General features: G+C 46.5%; 1 long non-coding RNA gene across 1 annotated transcript in view; it reads left to right on the forward strand.

The window, feature by feature from the left end:
- The window catches only part of LOC120392284, a 46,432-nt gene extending 42,196 nt beyond the window's left edge, over positions 1-4,236 (forward strand). The window contains exon 3 of the long non-coding RNA XR_005591651.1: positions 4,007-4,236. This is a non-coding gene — a long non-coding RNA (uncharacterized LOC120392284). The remainder of the gene's footprint in view (positions 1-4,006) is intronic.
- The last annotated feature ends 22,852 nt before the right edge of the window (positions 4,237-27,088 follow it).

The following is a 27,088-nucleotide window of genomic DNA, read 5'->3' on the forward strand; positions in this document are numbered from 1 at the left end:
TGAGCAAACAGGAAGGGGATTTTTAAAATTCCCGGGGCATTTAAAGGGTGGGTCACCTGAGGCCAGGGCAGTAGAGTTCGAACTGATGAGCAGAGTGGCTGAACAGGCATTCTGGGATACCTCCTAATACCTCTGGAGGCCAATAACACCACTTTTGGTGGCCACACTGGCGGAGCAGCGCTGCCTCACCAGTGCTGCAGTCGTTATTCCCCAGGCCGAGGTGGAGTACAGCCAGCGCTGTAGCCAGGGAGATACAGCGCTGTATGTGCCTTGCAAGTGTGGACGGTGAGTGAGTTGCAGCGCTGAAAAGCCACCACCAGCGCTGCAACTCTCCAGTGTAGCCAAGGCCTAAGAGGCACTCGGAAAGCAGCATCAGCAGTCAGCCCAGCAGTATTCTTAAGACGAAACTACCTTTTGATTAAATTTCCCTTTGGCAAGTTAACAATCTTAATGTCACACATCCAGCCATTTGTCTCTTGAAAATACACTTCGGCTGTGGCTACACTTAGCACTTCAAAGCTGTCGCAGCGCTGCGCGCGCTGGCGCGCTTGCGCGCGCAGTAGTCAGCCAGCAGCTGGGAGAAAGCTCCGCTCCGCTCCCCCCCCCCCACCCCACCTCCCTGTGGGGAATGGCTGCGCCGCTGCGCGCGGGGGGCGCTGGGGCTTGACCACTGGTGCTGGCTGCAGCACAGTGTGCATTGCTGGTGTGTGTGTGTGTGACCTGCCTGCAAATTTGAAGGGTAAGTGTAGCCAAGCCCTTCCAGTCTAACACTCAGGATTGGAAGCATAGTTTAATAAGTAAGCCATAAGTATTTGGGATTACATTATGATTGTGTGTTGTACCTGCACAAGCAGCAGCAATCTAAGTCCTCTGACTTTTCAAAATCATAGATGTGGGGTATTCTTACCACAAAACTAAAATACATGTGTCTAATCAATCCAGTTGTGTTGTTGGCCTTATTCCTTTCGGGACGCCTCTGAGGGTATGGCTACACTTACGGTTTGCAGCGCTGGTAGTTTGCAGCGCTGGTCATCCAGCTGTGTAGGAGCAGCGCTGGTGTTTGGCCACACTCACTCACAGCAGCGGTGGTGCCACATTTTTGCATTTGCAGCGCCAGCGCGCTGTTGGCTGCTGCATGCGCAGCTATCCATCCAGCATTGGCAAAACAACGCTTTTCAAAAAAGGTGGGGGTGGAGGGTGTACTGGGGAGGAGGAGAAGGAGGAGAGAGAGAGGATTTTTTGTTTGGATGTTAGCTTCCTGAAAAGCAAAAAAAAAAAAAAAAATGTTAGTCTAACTTAGTCTAAATTGCAAAAAAACTGCAACGTCTCTGTAAAGCAAACATTCACTCCCTGCCTCTCATGATCCTCTTCACAGCAGATACAGATAGCTCTGTTTTGCTGTGATCAGTGTTTTTTTTTTTAGATAAGCAGTTCAACGGAGCGATCGATCAGAGTTCAACACAAAAAAAAGAGAGCTAACAAAACAAAAAAAAAAAGTAATTTTAGTAAAAAATTTTCTGGGATATCTCCTATATCCTGGAGCCAATAAAAGCTGGTGTGTGTGTCCACACGATGAGCAGCGCGATCATCACGCGCAATCGCACCACCCCAACCTGACCAGGTGCCAGGCAGCCAGCAGCCAGCGCCGAGTTGCAGCGGATGATGTGCCTTGCAGGTGTGGACAGTTACTAATTGCAGCGCTGGAAAGCCTCTACCAGCGCTGCAACTTGCAAGTGTAGCCAAGCCCTAAGACACACCAAAAGTGAGAGAGCATTGTGGAGAAAAGGAGTGGGTGTGGGAGGGGGAAGCTAAATAACTGGCAGAAGCAGCTGGCAAACAATCCTGCAGCCATAAAATTCCACCTGTTTTGTATGGGTTTCATGCCATGCAGGGTGAATTCCATTAACTATGTGGAAGAGGTGGAATTTCAAGGAAGCAGAAGTATGTGTGGCAGCCAGGCATATGAGAACCGTTTATCAAACTCTCAACAGCTATTCAGATTTTGTCCAAAACAGAGGTACAATCTCAGAGAATTAGGAAGAGAGCCAAAAATGCTGGTAGGAGAAAATGCATTGATCCACTCATAGTCCAGGGTTCCTGCAGAATTTCCACAGGGTGGTCATTTTGAAGAAATAACTATGGCTTGTTATACAGTAGAGACCAATGTTGATTAGAGAAATTAACACATCTGCCCTGGGCACCCATTGATAAAATAATTATTTAAATAGTAGGTGGCCAGATTTCAAGTCTGAGCTCCAAACAATGGGAGCATTAGAGCTTCTCAAAGAAAGATCACCTGACCTTTAATGTGGGCAATACAAAATATTTTCCCCAAATCTTGTTTTTTGAAATCACTGGACTATTTTGGCTGAAATAAAAAAAACCCTCACAAACCTCAGCCAGAGGCAGACACTCAGAATGGAAATCAGCCCAAATGGTTAATGTTTGGTGAAGTAACAAACAACTGTAAACAGGGTCTTATAATGGAAAGTGTCAGGCATCCTTAATTAGCGGTGCCTCCATGCCTGCTACCATGCCTGCCTATAAAAGCAATAAGGAGAGCGCTGAGAGCATAAGCCCTGACTTTTGGTTTTGCCAGTGGGTGCTTTTGCAGAGGTATATGTGTCTGGAGAGAAGGCACCCTGCCAGTTTTGGGGGGAGGCTATTTTCAGTATATTTATATATTTCTTTCATATTCTAGTTATTGAATGTGTCTATCGTTGGTATCTTTACTATTTTAACAATGATTCAGTTGTTATGAACTACATAATTACATTATCATGAATTACAGTATATTAAGATCATTGCAATCACCTACAAGCTGTCTTCACTAACATCCCAGTTTAAAGACATTATGTCTCACGGTAGCTTTCTGGATGAAATTGTCAGCAATCTTATTTACATCTAGGTTCCCTGGTATTGTTTTGATGCACATTAAGGACAGCTATATTATTCAGTTGTGTCTGTCCCATTGATGACTGGAGATAATTTTTAAGTCTTCTGAAACAGGAGAATGAGCATTCCACAGTTCAGGATGATAGAAGCACAATTAGAAGGATTCTTATGAATTTGCAGTGCTCTGGAAACATAGTGCTTCCAGAGTACGGCAAATGACTCCAAGATCTCTTTCTTGATTTAGGCACCATCATTTAAAAAAGCGACAGGAGTCCTGTGGCACCTTATAAACTAACAGACATATTGGAGCATAAGCTTTCATGGGTGAATACCCACTTCGTCAGATGCAACATGTCAGACGTATTCACCCACGAAAGCTTATGCTCTAAATATGTCTGTTAGTCTATAAAGTGCCACAGGACTCTTCGTCACTTTTTACAGATCCAGACTAACACGGCTACCCCTCTGATACTTGGCACCATCATTTTGTATGTATAGTTGGGATGATATTTTGTCATGTGCATTACTTTGCATTTAACATTGAATTTAATCTGCCATTTGGTTGCTAAGTCACCCGGTTTTGTGAGATCCCTTTGTAACTCTTTGCAATCTGTTTTGGACTTAACTGTCTTGAATAATTTTGTATCATCTGCAGACTCTGCCACCTCACTGTTTACCCCAGTTTGCAGATCATTTATGAATATGTTGAACAGCACTGATCCCAGACCAGTACAAGCCTTGGGACACCTCTGTTTACTTCTCTCTATTCTGAAAATGGGCCTACTCTTTGCTTCCTATCTTTTAACTGGAATGCCTGGGAATGCTTTCAGGATCATCTAACAGTTTTTAATTTAATTTAATGAGAAGCCTTTTGTTATCTTAATCACCCTGCCTCTGTTTATAAACAAACTCCCTGCCCCGAGGGCAGAAGTTGTTAGCAGCACAGAACTCATCACATTCCCCACTCAAGCTCTGACTCCTGGGTGCTAAGCACCCACTATTTTTTCTCCCATGAGTGCTTAAGCCCCAGAGCACCCACGGAGTCGGTGCCTATGGCTGAGAGCCACTTAAAAATGCAAGGTATCTTACAAAGGATTTTATTTTTTTCTAGATGTTTGTCAAGTAATACAGGACAAAAGGCAAGAACTGGTACTGAAGAAACAATTTGCAGCTGAAGAAGCTGAATGTGAAGCTGTGGTCTTGTGCTCATCTAAAGCTGCAGTAGTTTGGTCTTGCACTTAAGGCACTGGACTCAGAATCAGAAGATCTGGATACAGTTTCTGGCTCTGCGAGATTTTCTGCCTACCCCTGCTGCAAGTCACTTAATGTCTCTGTGGCTAAATTCCCCATCTAAAAATTGGGGATAATAATAAGCTGTTCACGGTAAGAACTGTCTCTTACTATGTGCATGTACAGTGCCTACCATGATGGGGCCCTGATATTTGTTGAGCTCTCTAGGCACTACTGTAGAACAAATAATAATAGGATTCTGAGCTATACTCAGAACAGCTTGTGAGAAGGGGAGGAGCAAATATGACTTTTGGCATCTTCATAGTCAGAATTTGGGGGCAGTCAGAGATAAGTCTGGTCCGCAGGGTAAATTAGAGTAACTTGAAGACAGCTGGGCATAATTAGAGCAGTCTCTGGTGAAAAGGGATTGATCAATCAGCTGGGAATAAGCAGAGCACAAAGGAACCATGGCTACATCCCTGTAGTGGGGCAGCTGCCCTGCTCCTGGATAACAGGGGTTAAAAGCAGCCAAGCTAGGCTGACTGGGGAAGCAGCCACAGCTGGGGCCATGCCCAATCAGGGCCCAGCTGGCCCTGATAATTGGGCTGAGGGCCAGGAGCTGGAAGAAGTCTCACTCTAGCCCTGGAGTGGGAAGGGCTAGCTGCCTGAGAGGAAGGTTCCAGAAGTAGGGCAGTGTTGGGAAAGAGCAAGAGGAGCTCCAGCCTGGCAAACCCTGTGGCTGCAGGCCTTGGTGAAGGCCTACAAAGGTACCGGGGCTACAGAGGTGCAGCCAGGGAATAGGCAGAGGCAGCTGGTCCTACCCCCTTGCTAATGATGAGTGGCCATTACAGACTGCAGTCTGTCCTAGGGAGAGGGGGCTGGTTGATGACTGCAGTAGCCACTGAGGCAAGGTGGGTTTAGAGGGTTGGGGGTTCTCCTGGGAGGGGAGATCCAGAGTGTGGGGGTGCTACTGGGGCAGAACCCTGAGGTAAAGGGCACGGGGGTCTAGAAGGGACACAGGGCCTGAGGCAGGTGAGCTACTGGCCAGAAGAGGGTGCTCTGAGGCTGCAAAAAAGTGAATTCCTAAGACGACCCTCAGGAGGTGCTGTGTCTCGACCTTGCTACAGTCCCCTACATTGAGAAGTCCTTCCAGTTAAGACACCACTTATTAGATAGTATCATCATATACACAACTACACTTATTCTTTTAAAACAAAAACAGTATCTAAAATTGTAATTTAGAACATTTTCTATACCTGGAGACAATCACAATGCTCCCCAATCTTCCCCACCCCCAAATCATAAAGTGTAGGACTGGAAGGGACCTCAGTAGGTCATCTAGTCCAGTCCCTTGCACTGAAGGCAGAACTACATATTAACTAGACCATCCCTGACAGGTGTTTGTCGAACCTGTTCCTAAAAATCTCCAATGATAGAGATTCCACAACCTCCTTAGGCAATTTGTTCCAATGCTTAACCACCCTGACAGGAAGTTTTTCCTAATGACAATGTCCAACCTAAACCTCCCTCACAGCAATTTAATCCAATTGCTTCTTGTCCTATGCTAAGAGGTTATCAAGAACAATTGTTCACTCTCCTCCTTGTAACAACTTTTTATGTACTTGTAAACTGTTATGTCCCCTCTCAGTCCTCTCTTCTCCAGACTAAACAAACCCAATTTTTTCAATCTTTCCTCATAGGACGTGTTTTCTAGACAGTTAATCATTCTTGTTGCTCTTCTCTAGACTTTTTCCAATTTGTCCACATCTCTACTGAAATTTGGCACCAAGAACTGAACACAATACTCCAGCTGAGGCCTTATCAGCGCAGAACAGACTGGAAGAATTACTTCTCATGTTTTGCTTACAACACTCTGCTGATAAAACTGCACTTTTTTGCAACAGTGTTACACTGTTGACTCATATTTAGCTTGTGATCCACTATGACTTCCAGATCCCTTTCTACAGTACTCGTTCCTAGGCAGTCATTCCCCATTTTGTATGTGTGCGACTGATTGTTACTTCCTAAATGAAGTATTTTGCATTTGTCCTTATTGAATTTCATTCTGTTTACTTAAGACCATTTCTCCAGTTTGTCCAGATCCTTTTGAATTTTAATCCTATCCTCCAAAGCACTTGCAACCCCTCCCATCTTGGTGGTATCTGAAACTCCTTAAGTGTACTCTCTAAGCCATTATCTAAATCAGTGGTTCTAAACTTTTTTTTTCCACAGGCCACTTGAAAATTGCTGAGGGTCTTGGCGGACCACTTAATTATCTTTCCAAATGTTGGTTGTACCATTAGTTAACTACTGTAAAGCACTTTGGATAAAAGTACTATATTAAAAAAAACCTTAATAGTTAATGTTTTTTGTTCTACAAATAGAAGCACACAACTCATATTTTAATATCAGTAATCTCACCTTTCTAATGCAATGGATGTGCTCTCTCACCCGCTGTGGCAGCCCAGCAGCTGGGGATGAGAAGGAGGGGTGTCTCCCTTGCCACAGAGCTGAGGCTGGGTAGGAGGGCTGTCTCTCATCGCAGCCCTGAAGCTGGGGAAAGTCGCCTTTTTCTCTGGCCGCCACAGTCCTGCATGTCCCAAATTTCTCCCACCCCCTCTTCTCATCCCGCTGCCCTCTATTCCCTCCCAAGACCACCACCTCACCTTACATGTGCGTCTTCTCCAGGGTCCAGGCACTTAATTAGTGGAGCCATGCCACTAATTAGGTGAGTGGCCCTTCATTCTCTCGTATGCAGCCGCCCAGGTGTGCACCTTAGAGGGAACTATCCGCGGACCACCTGAATGGAGCTTGCAGACCACAGTTTGAGAAATTCTGCTCTAGAAGAAACTCTCAAAAAAGATTCTTCATATTCATAAGCCCAAGCAAAACATGTTGGAAGCCAGCACCTTAGCAGATAATCCTATGACTTTAGGAATTTTGATGATGAGTGGTTGTGAGATCCATGCCTAGCACACGATGTCAGATAATGCTCTTTGCTTCTGGCTGTAGATTACTTCCTGAGCTTTGTTCTGATTGTTTTTCTATCATTTCTGTTTGTATGGTCTTGTCCCAAATTTTCTGTGAGGCTAAAACTTTTAACACAGACTGAAACCATTGCTATCACCTACAATTGCAGATTAAATCATCTTTGTTTTTTAAGCTATTTATGAAGAGAAGGTCTCTGGGGAAACGACTGTCACATATTATGCATTTGTACAGCACCTAGCACAATGGGGACCCAATCTTGATTTGGTTCTGTAGGCACTACAGTGATACAGACCCTGATCTTGAAAACATGACACACATGGAGTCCCAAAATAATAATTTTTAAGGCTGTTTCTATACTACAAGAATGAGAACTAAAATTTTCTTAAATTAATCTTACATTTTGGGCCAAAACTACTTGACAATGCTTGTCTAAGACGATAAAAGTGCAGGTGCTCTGCCATTTGTTGTGTATGGAAAAAAGGGAATATGTATTATGCAGTTATAAAGGGACAACGAGATGAATCCAGCAGATTGCACAATGGTCAGTATTAGCCAGCTCCACTCTGAGGCACAAAATCTCATATGGCCAAGCGGAAATGCCTTCTACCATGAATCTGTGTATAAAAAGCATTGTGGAGTTTGTGTGCTGTGATTAGTTTGGTTCAGAATCTTGCAAAGATTTAGCACCAAAATCAACACATATTGTCAATTAATCCATCCCTCGCCACTGCAATCTATCTTCCTCTCAACCTCTGACCTCTTCCAGTGCTTAGATGCAGTGCCCAGAAGCCCCACTATACTACAAAATTGAAAGCTATGAAAACTTTCTCAGCTATGAAATGTTGAGCTGGGGTGCGGGGGACAGTGCTGTTGGCAGGTCTCTGCATGTGTGGAAAGCAGCACAGGGAAGTCTCTCAATGCAGCAGGTCTGGTGGACGCTCCCAGCTGCTGCTGCTGAGGGGAGGCAGTGGTGGGTGGGTGCTGGTGGAGGTGCAGCGTAATATCACCCCCATGCAACACATGCACCTGGACTCAGCATGAGGGACTCTAAGCAGCTTCTTAGCCTTCCTGACACACCTGGTAAAGGGTTAGAGGCAAAGCACTGGGAAGGGATGGGGAAGAGGAAGAAAACAGGTCTGAAGTGGAAGGAGAAAAAAGGGAGGGACAATGACAGAGTGAGAGGATGAGCCCTCTGAAGGCATGGGGGTGAGATTGAAAAAAGCAACCCAAACAAAACAACCCCCTACCAAAACAATACAAGTCCACTGCCCATGCTTCTACCACCAGTGAGGATGAGAGAACAAACACGTGACAGATGTTAGTCATATCACTTAATGCGCTAGTGGAACATGCTCACATAATACAGTGGTGAGTGAGTATAGCATAGACTGCAGGGGGTGATGTGGGGCTGTGACAGAGCTCACGGAACCCACAGTGCCCCATTTCTACTTGTCCTGGGGCTGGTTTAAAAGGTATTCCAAAATGTTGCTGCCAAAGTAATCTTCATCTCCTGGCCTCTGGCTACATCACCCTCCTCAGAACTCTTCATTACCTCTTGTTTCTTACCACGTCCTACTCAAGTCCCTTGTTTACAATCATCTTCAAGGCCCAATATAATCTTGTCTCCCCACCCCCTCCACACACAGGGCCGGTGCAACCATTTAAGCGACCGCCTAGGATTTGGGGGGTGGCATTTTCTTAGGCAGCGACCGCGGCTGCTGGATCTTCAGCTGCCCCGGTCGCTGACGGCATTTAGGCGGAGGGAGCTGGGGCAGGGGAGTGCGGGAAGCGCTGCCTGCAGCAAGTAAGGGGTGGGGAGCGGCATGCAGGGGAATTCCTTGCCCCAGCTCACTCCTGCCCCGCTCCTCCCCAAGTACGCCGTCGCTGCTTCACTTCTCCCGCCTCCCAGGCTTGTGGAGCCTAAGCTGATTGGTGCCACAAGCCTGGGAGGCGGGAGAAGTGAAGCGGCGACGGCGTGCTCCGGGAGGAGCTGGGGCAGGGGTGAGCTGGGGTGGGGTGCCTCAGAGTGGGGGTGGGAGCTGCCGCGGGGGTGCCTTGGGGGCAGGGGCTCGGGGACGGGGGAGGGCACAAGGTGGAAGTTTCGCATAGGGCGCAAAACATCCTTGCACTGGCCCTGTCCACACACACAGCTTCTTTTTCTCCTGCTCTCCTTACTTGTTTCCAATGCTCCCTCCAGTCCTCTCCCCTTGCTGCTCCCTTGGGGTCTCTTTCAACAACTCCTATTAAAGTCAATAGGATTGTTCCATTTACTGTAACAGGAGCTGGACTGGTCCCATTGTTTCTTTCTCACACACTCTGCTACACACTTTGTCATGCTGACCTTAGAACTTGGAACAATCTCCACTTCCATCCGCTAAGCCCTTCCCCTCATTCTGAAACCCTGGCTGCTGGCATTCCATCCTTCCTTCTGCTTCCCAGTAGCCTCCCCTTCCTTCCCCACCTGTCAGTTGTTGCCCTGTGTCTTGTCTTGTGAGGTTTTTTTTAGACTGCAAGCTCTTTGGGGACAAGAAAGGTGTTATAACCCGTTTGTAAAGTGCAGTGTATCTGGTGTGACTGTAATGATTTGTAATAATTTGTAAGTGCCTTGAGGCAGGGACTGAGGCAGGTTGGGCTGAACATGTGCACAGCACTTGGATAATAATTACACTCACATTTCATAGCCAGTGATTTCGCACTTTGGGGAAACCACCCACTCAGTGGGCCCGTGGATAAGAATTCTGCATCTCCATCTAATTGACAGGCAAGTGGTTCCTTCCCTCCCTAAAGCTAGTTAATCAGAAGCTGCTGCTGCCACCTCAGTCTCTGCTACCTTTCAGGCTTGGATGACATCCCAAGGATCAAACTGTGATTTTGTGCATGCCAGGAAGAGGAAGTCTAATTTTAGCCTCGAAGACAGTAAAATGTTGAATCAAAAGTTCAGCAGACATGTGTGGATTTTGAAAGGGCATCCCATCAAGACATGAAATGAGATCCAGCAATATTTTTGTTGATTGGGATTTCTCACGGGGGCGGGGGGGGGAGGTGGGGGAGAGGAGTACTACAGATAGTGTAAAACCAGCTACGGCTAAACCATATGGAAGGGAACCATGACAAGGAAATGGGATTACACTAAGTTAAAGGAGATAAGTATTTAAGTATCTTTCTCTCACACACCAGCTGCAGACAAATCTTCGCTCCCACTTAAAGCTATCTGATCATGTGTGGATACTGGAGAATGCTATAAATTGAGGGTTTTTCCTGTGTATGCTGATATCTTCCCATATCAGCATAGCCTGCAGTGTCTGGAAAGCACTAAAAAGTAAATTGTCACAAATTCCCCGTTCCTTTCCTAGTGGGAACATGAAGAAAAGTTATTCTGTGCGTGGTTTCATACATGTATTCCACAGGTGTGCATGTGTCCAGAGCAGGGCTGCCCAGAGGATTCAGGGGGCCTGGGGCAAAGCAATTTCAGGGGGCCCTTCCATTAAAAAAAAGTTGCAATACTATATTCTCATGGGGACCCCTGTGGGGCCCAAGGCCTGGGGCAAATTGCCCCACTTGCCCCTGCCCCCGCCCCCTCCTCTGGGCGGCCCTGGTCCAGAGCATTGAAGCTGGAGAACTTTGCCTAGCAGTAGCTGTAGGGGCAGCACTCGTACCCGGTGGCACTAGTCCCTCCCCTGGTTATGTATGGGCAGTGCCCGGTTCACCAAAAGTCTGTCTCCCTCAGCTGGTATAGCCTTATATATAGAAGTTGCCCATCTCTCTGCTCCTTTTCTCTGAGCCCCATCTGACATTGGTCCCCCAATGTATTGTCTCCAGTGAATGTTTCTGAAGTATGTTTAGCGCTTGTTCCATCTAGCCCCACTTGCTGAGGGAGTCATCCTGCATACAAAACCTGTAGCTTTCCCCTGGCAGGGCCTTATACGTATTATATTTTCATCTTGATACTAAGGCTTGGTCTACACCTAAAATTAGGTTGACCTCATTACACTGCTCAGGGCTGTGAAAATTTTCGTGTCCTGTGCGATATAGTTAGGTCAACCTAACCCCCACTATAGACACAAACAGGTCAACAAAAAAATTCTTCAATTGACCTAGCTACTGCCTCTCAAAGAGGTGGATTACCTATATCAGTGGAAAAACCCCTTATGTCAGTAATGGAAGTGTCTACGCTACAGTGGTAGAGCAGCACAGTAGTATAGACATGGCCTAAGACGGTAGCAATGCTAAATGATCTGTTCAGGGATAGCCATTCATCACACAAGGTTAGCAACAATGAACATAATTTAATAGTGGGCAATTTTTTCTGTTACTGCTAGAACCCAAAGAATTTGGATGAGAGATTGTCAGGACTTAGAATGATCTAGCCCCTGTTCTGTGTGTAATAATGGACCAGATCTTGGGGGCATTACTGGAGAGAAAGATTGAAATCTGATGGAGCACTATTTTTTTTTTGAGTTGCTGTTATTTACTGAAACTTTTGGGTTAGACTCTCTGTTTTTATGCAAATAAAGAAAGCTCTTAGCTCAGACCCAATGTTACTAAAGGATACAGTTGAACAAAGCCAAATAACACTGCAGCTTGTGATTATCATCGTGTGTCAGCATTACCTCTCTTGACCTGAGCAATGAGCCAAAGTTCAGTGCCCTATGGGTTGTTCCCATTAGCAGGAGAAATTGATGATGGGATCAGGTGTCTTTGGTGTAAGCCTGTTTATTTATAGAGAATGTACAAAGTCCTGTTTTCCTGAACACAGCAGGAATCAAACCCCAGGAAACAATCTCTTCCCTTGCAGCTCCAAATCCCTTTTGCCCAGCACTCAGCCCAAATGAACACTCTCTAGGCTTTTCTCAGTGCTTCTTCAGGCTGGGTCTGGCTTTCTGATGCTTTTGTGTGTCTGCGGGGTTTCACTCTCTCATTCGCACACCCCTCTACTCAAAACCATACTCAGCAGAAACCCTCTGCCCACATGTGCCTTTGGGCTCTCTCCTGAATAAATTGGTTCTGAGATAGCTTCCCTCTCCATACAGAACTGTGGTGGATGGACTATATAATGCAATATTTGTTACAAAAGTGTTCCTCTGAGGCAATCCTCAACAGATCTGCTCATCTTGAGTTTGGGGAGTTAAAAATAATGGATGGCAAATGCCGTGGCAGAGCAATGCTTAGAAACACCTCAGGAGCTGAGGTTTAACTGCTGCAGTGCTTATAAACCAGCCAGGGACTCTGTCCTGGGATGGGAGGGAGCCTCGCTCCTGCAGAGCTCAAAAGATCTTCAGGAAGTCTCTCCTGTACTTTCCTGTGGAACTCGAGTTGACAAGGAGGGAGACAAAATTTCACCTCTCCTCACCTCACCTCTTTAAAAGAAATAAGCTCTGCATGATTCATCAAGGGTTTTGTGAGGTCAAAAATGCTTCCTCTCTGTACTGTAACTAACTGGTGTAGTGGAGACACCAGCTGCAGTCCAACAAGTAGCAACATACCTGATTTAAATAAATTGATTCATTTGGACTGCAACTGTCAAGATCAAAAGAAGCCTAAAGCTAATGTTAGTAATGTCAGAATCACTTACAAACATTTGGTTATAAATTGGTCCCGTGATACATGCTGCAGTTAGAGAGTAGTGGCATAAATATGCCAGTAAGGATTATATCTGAGTAAATCATAGGTTTGGCTCATTAACATAGATTTAATTGTAAGTGTGACAGTTTGGGGAATTGGTCTGTATACAATTTATGAAGGTTGATTGTATGAAACAGCTGTAATACTGAATGCCTCAGTGTATGCAGAGTCAATCTCGGGGAGGGATAGCTCAGAGGTTTGAGCATTGGCCTGCTAAACACAGAGTTGTGAGTTCAATCTTTGAGGGGGCCATTTGGGGATTGATCCTGCTTTGAGCAGGGGGTTGGACTAGATGATCTTCTGAGGTCCCTTCCAACCCTAATAATCTATGATTCATGCTCCTCAGACCAGGAACAATGGGGGGGGGGGTTAAACTTTAATGGCTCCCATTCAAGTGGCACCAGTTTAAAACAGTGGGATGGCTGAGGTCTAGGGAAACCAGTTTGACCCAGTTTGTCTGCAGGATTGGGGTTTAGAGCAATGGAATTTCCCAGAAGCAGAACAAAGAGATCCAGTGTTCACAATGGGTCTTAAAATCCACAGAGCCTGAGAGAGACAGATGGAGCTGAGGGAGACTCAAAGATACACAGAAGGCTTAGGCACTGCAGAACTGAGAAAGAGGAAGAGAAGAGCATGCATCCATAGCAGGGGAATCCTGTTTAACTGCTGGACCAGCCAAGGAAGAAGGAAACTGGCTGCCAGGTAGGGTTACCATATTTCAGGTTCCCTAAAAGAGGACACTACTGGATGGGGGGATCTGGGGTGGGGAGGGAGAGCTGGAGGTGAGACAATTGGGAGTGTTGGAGGGGGGTACCTGCAGCAGGGTACTCACTGGTGGTGGGGAGCAGTGTTGTTCCCTGTCACAGTGACAGCTGTCAGTCTGTGCCTCCCTGTAGGACACCTTCCCCAAGGCTGAGAGCCAGGGTCTGGGTGGGTAGGATCCTGTGGCTTGCAGGGGAATTGACCGATGAGCTGTGGATGTGTGGGAGGGACCAATAAGGAAGTGGGCCAATCAGGGCTGCAACATCTCCTCTGCAAAAACCCAGGACATTTGCTGTTATTTGAAAACTCCACCCAGACAGAGAAAAGAGCCCAAGGACAGAGTACTGTTGTTGCTCCCCTCATCCAAGGCCAAGCTGTTGGCCAAGTGTCAGAGGCTATTTCAGGTGACCCAAAAAGTCGGGCCTGTAGACTATGAAGTTCGGTTACCTGGGTGACATCGAAGCTCCCAAGTGTACCTCCTCAACCTCTTAAAGGCCTGGAAGGGCCAAAAGAGCTTTTTGATTTCCCCCATACTCATCTGAACCAGAATTGGGGCCAATAGCATCGAACCCAACTGAGTCAACAACAGTATCCATCAGAGATCTTAGTGGACAGCAACAGAAGAAGCTGTGACAACTAGTCCAGCCTTCCCATCTCATCATCTCATCCCATATCATCTCACCCCAGATGGATGAATATGACTCACCATCACCTAGCCGCGAGTCCAGGGAAGAAGGTGTGAGATCATCATCAGCCACTACCCAGGAAGAGGTGAGGAGTTATCTGGTAAGAGCTCAAGGTGAGGCTAATCCTAAGGGTCATGGAAGACTCTTGCAGTGGGTGGAGAAGCCCCATTGTCCTTATTCCGAAACCTGGTTCTGCATAGACTTCCAGAAAATCAATGTGATCTCACATTTCGATGCCTACCCTATGCCCTGGGTGGATGAACTGCTCAAGTGACTAGGAAATGCCAAGTTTTATCTACCCTGAATCTGATGAAAGAGTACTAGCAGATCCCCCCCAACCTCCCTGGAGAACACAGCCTTCGCCATGCCATTCAGCCTTTTCCAGTTTACAACCATGGCATTTGGACTACATGGGGCTGCGGCGACCATCCAACAGCTTATGAACCAGCGGTTGTGGCCACATGAGCAATACACAGCAGCTTATATTGACGACATAGTGATCTGCAATGCCAGCTGGGAAGATCATCTAAGACACCTCACTGCAGTGCTGCAAGCCTGTGGGGAACTGCAAAACTGTCCAAATGTCACCTAGGACAAAAAGGGTAACGTACTACCTGGCAGGGCCGGCTCCAGACCCCAGCGTGCCAAGCGCGTGCTTGGGGCGGCGTGCCGCGGGAGGGCGGCAGGCGGCTCTGGTGGACCTCCCGCAGGCATGCCTGTGGAGGGTCTGCTGGTCCCGTGGCTCCGGTGGACCTCCCGCAGCCGTGCCTGCGCAGGCATGTCTGCAGGAGGTCCACCGGAGCCGCAGGACCGGCGACCGGCAGAGCGCCCCCCACGGCGTGCCGCCCTGCTTGGGGCAGCACAATTCCTAGAGCCGCCCCAGTACCTGGGATACACAGTGGGGTGGGATTAGTTGTGCCCACTCATGGATAAGATCTAGGCCAGGGGTCTCAAACTCCCAGCCCGTGGGCCATCTGCGGCCCGCGAGCCTCCCCATTGTGGCCCACGGGGCTCCAGCAGTTTTGGGGTTGGGTCTCTCCCTTGGTCTCACCTGCCGCCCCTGGGCGCCCCCCCCCAGGGGCTCCAGCAGCACAGCAGAGCTGAGTAGCGTCTGCCTGCTCACTCCAGTGGCTGCCAGCCCCTCCCTGTGGCCCAGGGGTGGGGTGGGGCTGTGCCCCCGCGTGCTGCCCCTGCCCTGAGCACCCTGAGGCCAATGGGATGCTGCAGGGGTGGTGCCTGGGGGCAGAAGCGCACAGAGGCCCCCTGGCCCACCCCACCTTGGAGCCCCAGGTAAGCGCCACACCCCCAACCTCCCAGAGCCTGTACTCCCATTCCCTCCCCACATAACCCCTCCCACCCCCAAACTCCCTCCCAGAGCCTGCACCCCAATCCCCTATCCCAGACCTTCTCCCCCACCCAAACTCCATCCCAGAGCCTTAGGCAGATGGGGAGTGGAGTTTTTGGGGGGTGGGTTCTGGGTGGCATCAGTGACATTGGCCCGCTGGGAGGATTTGAGGACTGGCACTGGCCCTAAGGTAAATTGAGTTTGAGACCCCGATCTAGGCCCTGAAAGAGTGCCCGACCCTCTCAACCCAGAAGCAGGTAAAGCAGTTTCTCAGGCTGGGTGATTACTATACTTGCTTTGTACTTGCGTTTGCCAGCCTGGCAGCACCCCTCACAGACCTGATGGAAAAACTCCCAGCCCCTGAGGGTACAGTGGTCAAGGGATTGCGAACATGCTTTCCAGATCCTGAAGAATCGATTGAGTTGAGAACCAATCCTATTCCACCCAGACTTCTTAAAGTGGTTTATACTCCAGACCAATGCCTCAGAGCAGTGCTATCCCAGGAGCAGACTGGGAAAGAACACCCAATACTTTACCTAAGTACGAAGTTATTTCCCCATGAAATGAGGTATTTAACAATAGAAAAAGAAGCACTGTTATCTTCTGGGGAACTTGTTCCAACTCATTACGGATCACATGCCCCTTCAATGGATCCACTCCATGAAGGACACTAACACCAGGATTATGAGATGGTACTTCTCTCTCCAGCCCTATGACTTCAACATACTTTACTGCCCGAGCTGAGCCCACACAAATGCTGATTTCTTTTCCTGAGTGGGAGGGGAGGAAGATGAGGGAGGCCCACTGTTAAGCCCTAACTTGAAGGGGAGGGTGTATGACTGGGTGTATCAATCCAACACTGAGCTAACGGGGCCTGACCAATCACTGTGGGCCCAGGAGACTACACCCCTTCACTCCTGCTGCATATGCTCCAGGTGGAGGGAATAGATAAAAGGAGACAGCTCAGCTCAGTTGGGGCTGGCGGAGGAGGAGGAAGGACGTGCACTGCAGGCTCCTGCAGAGGAACTGTCAACTCTCCAGACTGCAAAGGCCCGGGACTATGCTGCAGAGGAACAGTTGACCTCAGAGACTGAGCCTATGTCTACACTACTGGCTAAATGAGCGTTGTTACGATCAATGCAGGGGTGTTGATTTAGCAGGTCTGATGAAGACATGCTAAGGCAATGGGAGAGCACTCTCTCATTGATATCTGTACTCCACAGAAGAGGCAGAAGTTATGTCAATGGTAGAGCATCTCCCGTTGACATAGTATGGTGTAGACCCTGCTATAAGTTGCCCTGTTACGTTGACTTCAGTTACGTAACTGACCTAGTGTAACTTAGATTGATGTACAGCGTTAGTGTAGATCAGCCCTGACAGGGACACTGAGCCACTGCCGGTGAGATGCCCAAGATGGGCTTTATGGTAGGAAGTGACCTAGTGCAGAGGTTCTCAACCTTTTTCTTTTCTTTCGCCCCCCCCCCCCCAACATGCTTTAAAATCTCCCCGGCCCACCGGTGCCACAATACCTGGTTTTCTGCATATAAAAGTCAGGGCCGGCATTAGGGGGTAGCAAGCCGGGCAGCGCTTTGAAGTTTAAGTGTAGCCATAGCCTTTGTGTCCTTTAATGTTTCTTTAACAACTCTGGAAACTTATACCTTGGGAAGAATAGACTGGGGCAGAGTAGGCAGGCTATTATATAAGTGTCCCAAAATCCATTTTTCAGAGTAACACTAGCCCCTCTGGATTGTTATAAAGGGGACAGATCAATTATTCTCCATGTCCACTGAAGACAAGAAGTTATCAGCTACAAGCAAGGGAGATTTAGGTTTGATGTTGGGGTGGGAGGACTTGCTTAACTATCCTCATAGTTTAGAACTGGAATAGGTTTCCAAGGGAGACTGTAGAATCCCTGTCATTGGAGGTTTTTAAGGACAGTTTAGACAAGCCCCTCTTAGGGAGCTGCACAGGTCAGCTGCACCAGAGTACCTCTCAAGATCCCTGCCAACTCTACATTCCCATGACTGTCTCGCTGTCATTGGATTAATTGATCAAACTCAGACTATTTCAGAAATGTTGCCACAAGAGTTAATGTCAAATTTCCCATTCTTAAATATGAAAACTCATTTGTTATGTTCAATAATCAAGCCCTGAGTCACTGTCCATTCAAAATACAGTAACTCCTCACTTAAAGTCATCCCAGTTAACGTTGTTTCGTTAGGTTGCTGATCAATTAGGGAACATGCTCCTTTAAAGTTGTGCAATGCTCCCTTCTAGCATCGTTTGGCAGCTGCCTGCTTTGTCCATTGCTTGCAGGAAGAGCAGCCTGTTGCAGCTAGCTGGTGGGGGCTTGGAACGGAACCAGGGTGGACCGGCAGCCCCCCTCCCCCCATCAGCTCCCCACTCCCCTAAGTTCCCTGTGCTGCAGCCGCCCAGCAGGCTAGCAATTGCAGCTGTCCCTCCCCACACTGCCATGTGCTGCTCCTGCCCTCTGCCTTGGAGCTGCTCCTGGAGCCTCCTGCTTGCTGTGCAGGGGCGGAATGGAAGGGAGGGGGGCTAATGTCAGGGTGTCCCCCTCCTCCCACACCCCACTTACCCCTTCTTCTCCATATAGAGCAGGGTGGGGACACAGAGGGAGAGAGACAGAGAGAGCCTGCGGCAGCAGCTTTGGTCTCAAATTCCTGATCCACTTAAAAAGACAATGCATTTAAGAGTGCGTCAGCTTACTTAAAGGGGCAGTGTGCATCTCTCTCTTTCTCCCACACATAAGGTGTGTGTCTGTCTCTGTCTGCTATGCTGTCTCCTCTTCCTCTCCATTCCTGCTGTCTTGTAGAGAAGCTATATTAACAACAATGTGTTAACCCTTGAGGGCTCAGCCAAGTGCTAGTTCATCATTTAGTAGCAGCAAGGCATTCCCTGGGAAATATCCCACCCTCTAACTTCACCACCTCAACCAAGCTTCACAATCATCATAGCTGTGAACAGTATTAAATTGTTTGTTTAAAACATATACTGTGTGTATATCTATATAATATATAGTTTTTTGTCTGGAGAAAAAAAATTTCCCTGGAACCTATCCCTCACCCCCAATTTACATTAATTTTTATGGGGAAATTGGATTCACTTAATATCATTTGGCTTAAAGTCGCATTTTTCAGGAACATAACTACAATGTTAAGTGAGGAGTTACTGGCTATAGAGGGCATCTTTTTAATCTGAAAAGTTAATGTGAATCAGGGTTTTTTTTTCCAGAAGTATTACCATAACTTGAGAATCACAACGAGTGTAATAAAACAAAAGGTATGGTCACAGTAGTCAGACTTCTTACCAGAAGTTCCCCTCATGATTGAACATAATATCATAATGGCAGAGTCCTCCCTGAAGGTGATGATATCAACACCCATGGGGAGATTGGCACAGGAATCTATATGCCTCATAAATGCCACTTACAATACAGGAAGACGGAAAGGAGAGTATGGAGGTAGAGCCATCAATCCGGTGAGAGAAAGTGGTGTGTGGCGGTATGAAAATGAAGCCTTGGAAAGCATGAGGAGTTGATAATGCAGACCAAGATTAAAGAATTTTGGAGCCCTATGCGCTATGGAAATGGGGACCCCCACTTTAAAGCACCCCTGCCCAGTACTTACCCCATCCCACACAGAATGTTCCTTTCTGCACCCCACACAATGACCCCTAAATGCCTCTTCCACCCCATATATACTCCAACAACCCTCCACCAGCCCCCTCTTATCCTGGTAGCCTACACACACATACCAGCAGCCCTGCCATATCCTAACCTACAACCCAACCTCCCATGCTCACCCCATAGACCATCAACAGCTCATCCACAGACCCTCACCCATTGCCTCTGAGACCTTCCTGACTACTCACACACCCCACAACCTAGCACTCTGCTCCTATCCTGGAGTAGGGCAGTTCATCCCGATCCTGGACACTTAGCTCTACTTGTACCCCTTGCCTGCCCCAAATTCATGCAGCTCTGCACTGCTCAAGTTTCGCCTAGCCACCCTACCATCCCACTTTCCAAAACAGCACACACATGCTAAGTCTCCATTCTGTAATAATTTACATGTATGCTTAACTTTAATCATGTTCATAGCCCCCCTGAAGTCAACAGGACTCCTCCTATGGTTAAGTTTAAGCATATGAGTAAATGTTTGCTGGATCAGAGTCTAGGTTACCATCTAAAACTCATATTCTTTACCTTTATTATGAATGTCAATAGAAACAAAACATAAACTTGGCCTGAATCTCCTCCTGAGTTTGCTGTGTTTCTAGTCTTCTCTCCCTGCTGGACCCTATTTTCCACCTCTCTAGAGAGGGCCTACGACTCCTCTCACATTTGGTTGGGGTTTACCACAATCCACTCACCACTGAATCAGCAGAAATAATTCTGAGTCCCTAGGTGGAGTTCTAGCAACTGAAAACAGAATGACTCTGCAGTACCAACCTGCATCCCTGTGAAGGATTGTAGCTCTTGCCACACTATTACAAAGGCCACTTGCTGAGTGACTGAAGGAGTTTGGCTTTGCAGGTTATGATTTTACTACATGGCAATGGGCATGATGCAGCACTACATGTAAAGCTAAGGTTGCCAGTTTTGGTTGGGCGTATTTATGGAGGTTTCATCATGACATAACCTTTAATTAAAAACTAATCTTTAATTCCTAGAGACTCCAGAACAGTCCTGGAAGGTTGGCAACCTCATGTAAAGTCCTATCCTGCTTCCTGTGAAGGTAGTGGAAAAAAATTCATAATCTTCAATGGGAGCAGGCTCTTTGTCTGATACACCTCTTGGCTCACTTTTAAATCTGGCACAATGGAAAAAAATCAGACATTTCTTTAAACTTATATTGAGATAAATGTTACAGCTCAATGACAGCTAATCAGAATACAATCTGTTCTATAATACTTCACCTCAGTACTGTTCTTGAGAAAACTGATGAAATAGTTCAGACTTTGCCTTTATAAGGTACAATCCTGCAAGGTATTAAGCATCCTGAAGTCAATAGTAGCTCTGGCTGCCAGGGCCGCCCAGAGGATTCCGGTCTTTCCTCTGGGCGGCCCTGACCCTATCCACCCCAGAACACCCACAATCCAAACCCCCATTCCCTGCCCCCCCCAACCTCGGCCCCGACTGTCTCCAGGGCTCCCTGCCCCTAGCCAACCCCAGGCCCCAGCCTCCTCCTCACACGCAGCCTCAGCGCCCGGCTGAACAGCCGCAGCGTGTGGCCTGAGCTCCGTCCGCTCAGAGCCGCGTGGTGAGGTGGGGCTGGGAGCCCGGGCCCAGCGGAGGGAGCAGAGCTCAGGCCGGAGCTCCCAGCCCCGCGCTTGATGTGCTAAGGCTCCAGGAGAGGGGCGGAGGCGGGAGCCTCTGCTGTTCTCTTGGGGGCCCCTGCGGAGCCCGGGGCAAATTGCCCCCTTTGCCCCCCCCTCTGGGCGGCCCTGCTGGCTGCTGAGCATGTATGTGGAGAGACTCAGGACTTTGCAGGACATAACATGCTCCAATACTTTGGGCTAACATAGCTGCAGAGTAAATACAGTTCAAGGCTGCAGTTCATCTGAGGGGCTCCACTGATGTCATAAGCTGAGACTGCAACTCAGATAACTGGCAGATAAAAGCAAAATGCTAATAGTCAGGGCCATGTAGTTTTTTCAATATACTGATGTAGTGTTTTGTTTTTCCTTTAAAACCTTTTCCTGGGTAACATTGGTGGATGTTATAGACCTGATCTATCACAAAATAATGAACACCTTCCATATTACCAGGATGTTAAAACAGTTTCCGTCAGATATCTGATGATTGTCTAGTAGTCCCCAGACTGCTAGTGAATTTTATCTTTGCTTTGGAGGAGTTTCATTTAAGAGAAAATGACAGAGACAAATAACCTTTCACTGAGAAGTACCTCCGGACTTCTGATTTACCATGAGGCCTACTGTATGTTGCCTATGCTAAGCCTCAGGCTGTTGTATTTTTAATTTGGGGGGATAGAGGGGTTCATTTTTGAGGCAAGGAAAGGTACAAATATTTCTAATTGATTTTAAAGAGAAAATGTCAGCTGTGTGAAGCTGTTTAGAAACTTTGGAATTTTAATAGCTGTATGGGAGATGGCTTAGTGGGCAAAGTGCAGGTGAGGCAACCAAAGGCTCATATTAGCTGCAGATTATCACATCTTCTACCTCATCATTACTATTTATTAAGTATTTGTATTATGGTACAATTTAGATGCCCCAAACAGGGTTATGCACCTTATATGCAAAACACACATTTTGTTGATATAGTGTGATGCAAAGCCATTATATCAAAATTCACCAAACCTCCATTTCCACCCTCCCCCTGTTCTGTTCTAAAAAGCCAGTGAAGAAAGGACAGTTTTGTAGTGTGTCCAGAAGATTAACAAATCCAGAGTCTGGCATGAATACATACATTTACATCTAAAGACAAAGGTTGGCTGTCAGACACTGTTCCTAGGAAGTAGAAGGTCAAAGTGACCTCTGATGATGGCTCAGGTTGTAACACTCAGGAGCCCTGCTGAACATCCATAGGCTGGCAGTAATGAAATCTGATTCCTGCTGGTTTGGGTCCTACACAACATAAATAGATAGCCTGGGATATTGAAAGCATGACACTATATGTTGGTAAAATATTAACAACTGAAAAATCTAAATTATTAATTGCATATATTTTAACAATACCAGTAGTATCCAGTATCTAGTCTTTTAGAAATAAAATCTTGTACTGGGCATGGCCTTGCCCTGGCTATTGTATGAACTAAGTCCTGATGTTTCATCTTCATTACAAATCACTTTTTAACAACTTTTTGAGTTATGGTTTAAACAACCATCTACACATTCCTTTTAGATGAACTACATGGGAGACTACACTGTTCAATAAAAAACAACACTCCTTTGTTCACTGAAGAGGACTTAAAATGACATGTCAGGGATTTCTTGTTCATTTCCATGTAAGATGATCTCCTTCTTGCTGAGTTCATGCAAGTGTCTGGGATGCTGTTCTGCAGGAAGTTTGACTGAGAAGGTCATGCTCATGAATACCTCAGAGGTACCTTGGTTGAGAGAATGTAGGCCTAGATCCCCCCAAGACATTTATCTGTCTCTTTAGGCACTTAAGGCCAACATTTAGGTACCACTGACATTTTCAAAACAACCATTATGCAGCCAGCTAACCCTGTAGGTGCCAAACTCCTCTAAGGGTATGGCTACACTGGCGATTTGCAGCGCTGGAAAGCCTCCACCAGCGCTGCAATTAGTAACTGTCCACACCTGCAGGGCACTTCCAGCGCTGCAACTCCCTGGCTGCAGCACTGGCTGTATACCTCACTCGGCATGGGGAATAAGGATTCCAGCGCTGGTGCTGCAGCGCTAGTCATCAAGTGTGGCCACACACCAGCGCTGTTACTGGCCTCCAGGGTATAAGGTGTATCCCAGAATGCTTTTATAAATTACTCTCTTTGTTTTGTTATGCAGCCTCTCTTTGTTTTGTTGTGAATGAGCTCCGATTGGAGCTCCGAACAGAGCTCCTGTTTGCTGTGATCTTCTGTACCTGGCTGTAAACAATCAAATGAGAGGCAGGGAGAGTGAATGAAACAGAACCAATCGGAGCTCCGTTGAACTGCTAATCTAAAACAAACACTGATCACAGCAAACAGGAGCTATCTGTACCTGGCTGTGAACTATCAAATGAGAGGCAGGGGAAACAGCATTGGATGCAGGGTTCCAAACATTTTGTGATTTTTCCAATCTCTCTCTTCCCCGCTCCCTGTCACAGTACACCACAGGGAGTGAGTGAAACAGCGGGGAGTCCGTGTTGGAGGCAGGCTGTATGCAATTAAGAGTTAAGACTAAGGGCTCATGAACATTTTGTGATTTTTCCAATCCAGGAAGCTAACACACAACAGTGTTGGCTCCAAAAATCCACTCTATCTTCCCCGCTCCCTGTCACAGTACACCACTCTCCACCCCCCTTTTGAAAAGCACGTTGTTGCACTTGAATGCTGGGATAGCTGCCCATAATGCAGCACTCCCAACAGCGCTGCTAATACTGCAAATGTGGCCACACACCAGCGCTGGTAGCTGTGAGTGTGGCCACACACCAGCGCTGCTCCTACACAGCTGGATGACCAGCGCTGCAAACCGTAAGTGTAGCCATACCCTAATTGTCTATATTTCTGCAGGTTGGCATTCGCAAAGCTGCCTAGTTCCTATTTGCCACTTCACAGCTAATGAACAGCTCATAGCCCTAGTTCAAGCCTAAGTCCCAGGGGCTCCAAAGCAGGATTCTCACATTAAGTAGGGGGATACCAATCTTGCCAGTGAGGCCTGTGTAACGTTGTGGTCTATATGGGTTTATAAACATATGCTAATGAGTGAATATAATGTAACTGGAATATGCTTCATGCAAAAGGTCTCTTGTACGATATCACTACAAAGCTTATAATCTACTGAATGTGATCATCCTATTTGTATAAATGTACTCATTCACCTGCACATCTACCAATGTGATATATGCCATCACGTGCTAGCAATGTCCCTCTGCCTTGGCCAAACCGGACAGTCTCTACGTAAAAGAATAAATGGACACAAATCAGACGTCAAGAATTATAACATTCAAAAACCAGTCAGAGAACACTTCAGTCTCCCCGGTCACTCAATTACAGACCTAAAAGTCACAATATTACAACAAAAAAACTTCAAAAACAGACTCCAACGAGAGACTGCTGAATTGGAATTAATTTGCAAAATGGACACCATTAAATTAGGCTGGAATAAAGACTGGGAGTGGATGGGTCATTACACAAAGTAAAACTATTTCCCCATGTTTATCCTCTCTCCCTCCCCCCCCACCTCACAACTTCTTGTCAACTGCTGCAAATGGACCATTTTGATTACCACTACAAAAAGTTCTCTCTCCTGCTGGTAATAGCTCACCTTAACTGATCACTCTCGTTAGTGTGTGTATGGTAACACCCATTGTTTCATGTTCTCTGTGTATATATGTATCTTCCTACTGTATTTTCCCCTGCATGCATCTGATGAAGTGGGCTGTAGCCCACGAAAGCTTATGCTCAAATCAATTTGTTAGTCTCTAAGGTGTCACAAGTACTCCTGTTCTTTTCTCTCTTGTATCTGAAACTAGAAATATGAAATATAACTCTGAGGGCCTACTGTAATTATGCAAAGTGTGGGCCATTAATGGTGGGTTGAAATCTTGATGACACCCATTAACCAGGACAATTGTCTGCAGATGGGTGTGTTTTACCTCTAAGTTTTCCTGTATACATGTGTGCTGGCAAGTGGGCAATGAAGTCTTGCAGTGACATGTGATCATGTCACCTGAACTGGAATCTATCTTTAACCTGGTGTCTTTCCATTGAGAAGGAGGGGGTGGGAACCCAGAGAGAGACAAAGGATTCCCGCCTTATGCAAAAGATATATATATATATATAGGGGTGGAACAGAACAAAGGAAGGAGAGGAGCCATCATGAAGAATCCCCTAGCTACCACCTGAGCTGAAACAAGAGCTGTACCAGGGGAAAGAATTGTGCCCAGGCCTGAAAGGTGTCCAGTCTGAGGAAAAAACTTACTGAAGCATCTCTGAGGGTGGGGTTATCTGTATTCAGTTTGATTAGACATAGATTTGCCCGTTTTATTTTATTTTGCTTGGTGACTTACTTTGTTCTGTTACTACTTGTAACCACTTAAATCCTACTTTTTGTATTTAATAAAATCACTTTTTACTTATTAACTCAGAGTATGTATTAATATCTGGGGGAGCAAACAACTGTGCATATCTCTCTATCAGTGTTATAGAGGGCAAACAATTTATGAGTTTACCCTGTATAAGTTCACCAAAATGTACATTTAGGTAATAATGACATCCTAAGATAATGAATAAGTACACCCCATAGTCCTTACACACCCTGTACGGAGTTGATGAGTTCCAGAGACTCATCTAGCTGCCCTACCACAAGGAAGGTCACTGCAACATTGAAATGAGGCTAGAAGAGGTGCTATAGGATGGTGCAGGGCAGGCAGGTTTTGGAATTTGGGGAGTACCGGAAACCTTGGGCAGTTGTGGGCCCTGTCCTATGGAGTATACAGAGGTTAATTTGGGCTGGCACTTTTTCTTAGTGGCTGCCATCTTGTGCTCCACAATATAAGTTTTCTTTAAATAAATAGAATAATTGTCTCTACCCTTTGTGGTTCCAAAGGTAAATTTCAGTGTGAAATAGATGTAAACCAATGGAATGATATCTGCCTGGGTCTGCAGACAGCTCATACCAGGGATATATGGTTCCTATTTATTTCCACAAGGTATTGACTCTGAGGCCTAATAACGGTCATTTAAATTACAGCGTCACTATTTCACTGCTGATCAAAGCACACAAAATAGAGTGATAATCATATTATGGAGGCCTACATAATCTAATGCGAATCTGCACATCTCACTTTGGTGTCACATATGGGTGAAGTATGGACAGTACTTAGAAGGATACCATGTAACAGGCTCTATAAAGCCTGCACTAGCATGGAAGGGGTCAGGGGGCTGTTTTGAGTTGGAGGGGCTCTGCCCCTCCACACCTGCAAATCATGCAAAGACTGGATGTCATTAAAGGAGAGAACTCTACTCAGAACGAGGAAATCCTGGGAAGGGAAAAGGCTGTTTGAGCTTCTCCAGCCCAAAGAGGGGGTTCACAGCCAGAGAAGCCTCTGCCCTCATAGAAGGAGGGTGTGGATCCCCTGGGCTAAAAAGCAGGAAAAGACTCAGAGTTGCACTAGACACCCAGTGAACGCTGGGTCCTCTAAGTAAGAGAGGCCTATATGTTGAAGGGAGCTGCCTACAGCTTTTTCTTTTCCTTTAGGCCTTTTTATAACCTTGTTTACTGACCGTGAGCTGTCATGTTGTTTCACTTGGGACCTCAAAAGGGGAAGAAACAGCCAGGAGGCCTCAAATAGTGGTTCAGGTGCTGGCCCACTAGTAAAACAGATCCCAAGCACCCACTGGGATGGGGATAACTGAACTCACATACATTTGATGATCAGCATTAAAAGTTAATATTGACTTATCAATAGGGTTCAGAGATGAATAGGGAAGGACACATCTGAGTGATTGTTTCAGGCTGACAGATGTACATGTTTGTCAGTAGACAGATGTACAACCAGAACAATGTGAAACTTTCCAGATGAAACTTAAATTCTGCATGGTCTGTGCTGAAATTCTACTCAGATGAGTTTCTGTGTTCCTGCAATATCATTTCTGTGACTATGTAAAGTAAGTCTGGAGCTCTGATATATCTGGATTAGTGACCTGTACAGTGGAGAGAGATTTTAATTGTGCATCTTAGTTTGACTGTCCCTGGACAGCTCACAAGGCACTAGACTGAAAATATTTTTGTGGGATTGACTTTCTACAGTAAGTTGTTAAATTCTACATGCAAAATGCTGATAGGACACTTCTGCTGAATAGAAAATCACTTGTTTGTAGAAACCCCTTGAAAGCAACATGATTCCTAG

This window comes from Mauremys reevesii, linkage group 1, assembly GCF_016161935.1.
Source record: "Mauremys reevesii isolate NIE-2019 linkage group 1, ASM1616193v1, whole genome shotgun sequence".
In the NCBI taxonomy this organism is placed as follows: Eukaryota; Metazoa; Chordata; order Testudines; family Geoemydidae; genus Mauremys; species Mauremys reevesii.